The following is a 4,742-nucleotide window of genomic DNA, read 5'->3' on the forward strand; positions in this document are numbered from 1 at the left end:
GGAAGGCTTCTGATTAAGGTACCGCGTTCCTTCAACCGGGTTTATAAAATTAATTTAAAGGTTGTTTCTCCAGTTTGCTTACAAGTCAATTTGCATAATGCTGCATGGATATGGCATGCTCGATTGGGGCATTTGAATTTCGATGCCCTTCGGGGTCTCTCGAAACTCGAGGATGGAGTGCCAAGAATCGAACACCCGATGCAAATTTGTGATGCATGTATGCTAGGCAAACAAACAAGATCGGATATCCCGAAAGAATCTAATTATCGTGCAAAGGTACCGCTTGAGCTTGTTTATGCCGATGTTTGTGGCGCGATTAATCCCGAGACACATGGTGGCAACCGATACTTTTTGCTTGTTTTTGATGACTACACCCGCTATATGTGGGTTTTCAAGATAAAGACGAAAGACCAAGTTGCGGGCTTACTCATAGATTTCGTGAAAATGGTGGAAAACGAAACGGGCAAGAAACTCAAAACCATACGCACCGAAAATAGGGGTGAGTTTACATCCCATGTGTTGGAAGATTACTTTTCAAGTATAGGTGTGGCACATCAGTTTACGGCCCCGTACACCCCACATCAAAATAGGGTGGTTGAAAGAAGAAACTGAACCATACTTGGTACGACTCAAAGTTTGTTAAAGGCGATGTCACTACCACAAGATTTATGGGGAGAAGCGGTTCATCACTCGGTTTATTTACTAAACCGGTCACCAACAAAATCGTTGGAGGATTCGACTCCGTACGAGCGTTTTAAAGGAAGAAAACCGAACCTTTCACACGTTAAAGTGTTCGGATGCACGGGGTATGTAAAAGTCCTTGGTACCGGTCAAAAGAAATTGGACGACCGAAGCATTGTGATGATTCACTTAGGTACTCAACCTGGAACAAAAGCCTACCGTATGTTTGATCCGATCAAAAGATGAGTACACGTTACGCAGGATGTCAAGTTTGACGAGTGTAAAAGGTACGCGTGGGCCGATCTTGACAAACAAGAGGGCGAAAAGGGTCCTGAATGGACCGAGTTTATTGTTAGGTGTGATATTGAACCCGAATTGGAGCAGGTTACATCCGGGTTTGACACCGGGTCCGTAGACCGGCATGATACCCGTGAGTTGGTACGTATCAGAAACGGAAGTGAGTCGTCAAATTCAGAAGGTGGCAGCCCACCCGTAAGCCCGACTAGGCACGACACTGGCCTAAACGAAGAACCGTTACAAGTTATTCAGCCGCGTCGAACTACTCGAAAGACGGTGTTACCCAAGAAATTTAGCGACTTTCTGGTTGAAGGTATACCGACAACCGCCGAGAAAGACCCGACAACCGACGAGGTAAATCTCCTATTATTATTCGATGATGAACCGGTAAATTTTCGAGAAGCGAATAATGAAAAACATTGGAGAAAAGCAATGGAAGCAGAGATCAAGTCGATTGAAAGAAACAAGACATGGCGGTTAGTCGAAGCACCACCCAAAGTAAAACCGATAGGTTTAAAGTGGGTCTATAAAATCAAAAGAGATGAAGCCAGGAAAATAACCAAGTACAAGGCCCGACTCGTAGCTAAGGGGTATGTTCAGAAATATGGGATCGATTTTGAAGAGGTGTTCGCACCAGTGGCGAGAATCGAAACCGTTCGACTTCTACTCGCGTTAGCAGCAAACCGAGGTTGGGAAGTGCATCACTTGGATGTAAAATCCGCGTTTCTTCATGGTGATTTGAAAGAAGAGGTGTACGTATTTCAACCGGATGGCTAAAGCATTATACGGTCTACGCCAAGCTCCAAGGGCGTGGAATACTAAACTAGACGGGTCGTTAAAAGAACTCGGTTTCACTCGATGTAAACAAGAACAAGCAGTTTACAAACGGTGTGCCGGTCAAAGGTTACTACTCGTTGGAGTTTACGTTGATGATTTGATAGTCACGGGTACAAGTGTGCAAGAAATTGCAAATTTCAAAAGACAAATTGAGTCAAGGTTCGAGATGAGTGACCTTGGGTTGTTGCATTACTATCTCGGGATCGAAGTAAAGCAAAGCGATCGTGGGATAACGTTAAAGCAAAGTGGTTATGCAACGAACATCCTAAAAGAAGCAAGTCTTTGGGAGTGCAACTCGACTCAATTTCCTATGGAACCGGGCTTAAAGTTGGCTAAAGAAGATGAGAATCCGAAGATAGATCCGATTGGTTATAGAAAGATAATCGGAAGCTTGTGGTATTTAACTCATACGAGACCTGATTTGAACTACTCGGTTGGTTATGCGAGTCGATTCATGCAATCACCAACTCAAGCTCATGCTCAAGCGATTAAATATATTCTCCGATATCTAAGAGGTACACTAGACTTTGGTATTACTTACTCGAGAGGAGGAAACAGTATGTTGCACGGGTATAGTGATAGTAGTCATGCGGTGGATATGGATGATGGTCGGAGTACATCAGGTTTGATTTTCTACTATGGTACATCACCGATATCATGGGTTTCTCAGAAACAAGGAACGGTGGCGTTATCATCATGTGAGGCTGAATTTATGGCAGCTACATCGGCTGCATGTCAAGCCTTATGGCTTCGAGGTCTGTTGTCAGAAATGACTGGAGAAAAGGAGGAAATCGTGATGTTGAAGGCGGATAATTCATCGGCTATTGCCTTGATGAAGAACCCGGTTTTTCACGGGAGAAGCAGGCACATCAACACACGGTACCATTTCATTCGGGAGTGCATCGAGAGAGAACAAATCAAGGTGGAGCATGTCAGTGGAGATTTACAAAGAGCAGACATCCTTACAAAAGCGTTGCCACGGTTGAAGTTTAACGAGATACGAAGCTTCATCGGTGTCACAAGATTAGGGGGGTGATTGTTAGTGTAATCTTGCATAAGTACAGGGACCTAGTTGTCGTACTTACAAACCTAGGGAGTTATTGAGTTAGTTTTCCTCCTATTCTTGTCTAACAAGTAATTGTATGGTTATAAATAGGGGTTATTTGTAATCAAGTAATCACAACAACAATTTATTAATCAATACAATAAAGGTTTAGACTTGAAATCTTATTGTCTTCAGTGCTAGCGGTAGGCTTCATTTGTCACTTATGTGATAACATGCGAAAAGAGATGCTAAAAAAGAATTCATCCTTTATTCCCCTAAACGTGGCCATGACCATAGAAGAGATGGAAAGGGAAAAGCCAATCCGGTTCACCACGCACCAATTGAGAATTGCTACATATAACTTTAGCTTTGAATTGGGTTCAGGTGGCTTTGGGAAGGTTTACAAAGGCGTCTCTACCAACGGTGTGACTATAGCTGTGAAACTACTAAATGGGAACTCGAACAAAACAATTGAGGAACAATTCATGGCAGAAGTGAGCACTATGGGAAGAACACATCACTTTAATCTCTTTAGGCTTTATGGGTTTTGCTTTGAATCAAGTTTGATAGCTTTGGTATATGAGTTTATGGTTAATGGCTCATTGGATAACCACTTGTTTAAAGCAGACACAGGTGGTGCTATAGGGTTTGAGATGCTTCTAGATATTGCGCTTGGGACTGCAAGAGGCATTGCATACTTGCACGAAGATTGTTCTCAAAGAATAATTCATTATGATATTAAACCGGGAAACATTTTGTTGGATTCAAACTTTTGTGCAAAAGTAGCTGATTTTGGCTTGGCCAAACTTTACAACAGGGATAAAAGTCATATAACCATAACAACAGGACGAGGTACCCCGGGCTATGCTGCACCAGAGCTCTGGATGCCTATTCCAGTTACACCCAAATGTGACATATATAGTTTTGGGATGTTACTTTTTGAGATCATCGGGAGAAGGAGGAACATGGATGTGAGTCTCGGTGATAGTCAACAATGGTTCCCAGTTTGGGCGTGGGAAAAGTATGAAAAGAAACAATTGAAGGATCTGATGGTTGTTTGTGGGATTGAAGAGGGTGATCAAAAGGTTGTAGAGAGGATGGTTAAGGTAGCTTTTTGTTGCGTTCAGTATAGGCCCGAGAGTAGGCCGGCTATGAGCATTGTTGTGAAAATGTTGGAAGGTTCTTTGGAGGTCCCAGAACCTTTAAACCCTTTTTCATATTTGTTTTCAGCTGTTGGCGAGGTAGATGATTCTTTGGCTCGAATTGCATGGAATATTGATGGTTCTGATTGGTCGTCTTCAGAAGTGGTCACAAGCTCTACAATGGTAAGACAAACACCAATCATGAAGAGATACGAAATCACACATGCATCGGTGTAGTCATCGCTAAGTTGTATTCTAAATTTTTGGGGATGTTTACTCTTCAAAGGCTTAACTACTCTATTTGTTTGAAAATATATAGAATATATTTTTAGGGTATAATGTAATTGTATTTACAATATTAGAATAAATGATATGATTAGATATCTTTCATGACCATACTCCAGTAAATAGTTGATATATGTAATATCTTATAGTTTTTTCATTATTATACATTGTATTAAAATCTTTTAATGACGACTTCTTTTTCACTTCCTATCTCTCCCACCGACTTTTCAACTAGATATTGGTTGGTTGAAGTCTCTCTTCTCACGTCGCCCCACTTGTATGGCGAATTCTTCTCCCTCTTGTCATGTTTCGCGGATCATCATCATCATCATTATCATCGTACTCAGTAAATCCCACCAATAATAAAGCTATGGTAGTGTCACACCCGAGCCATGGGCCTGGTCGTTTTATGGACAAATTGGTACCATTGTAAGCAGCGGAATATCATTAATAAA

General features: G+C 41.8%; 1 pseudogene; it reads left to right on the forward strand.

Annotated features, from left to right (window-relative positions):
- Positions 1–3,060: 3,060 nt before the first annotated feature.
- LOC143611162 (G-type lectin S-receptor-like serine/threonine-protein kinase At1g34300 pseudogene) lies at positions 3,061–4,292 on the forward strand (annotated as a pseudogene).
- Positions 4,293–4,742: the final 450 nt, after the last annotated feature.

The sequence above is a fragment of the Bidens hawaiensis genome, unplaced genomic scaffold (assembly GCF_021521415.1).
Source record: "Bidens hawaiensis isolate Kalapana, Puna unplaced genomic scaffold, B.hawaiensis_p1.1 tig00029862_1, whole genome shotgun sequence".
Lineage (NCBI taxonomy): Eukaryota > Viridiplantae > Streptophyta > Magnoliopsida > Asterales > Asteraceae > Bidens > Bidens hawaiensis.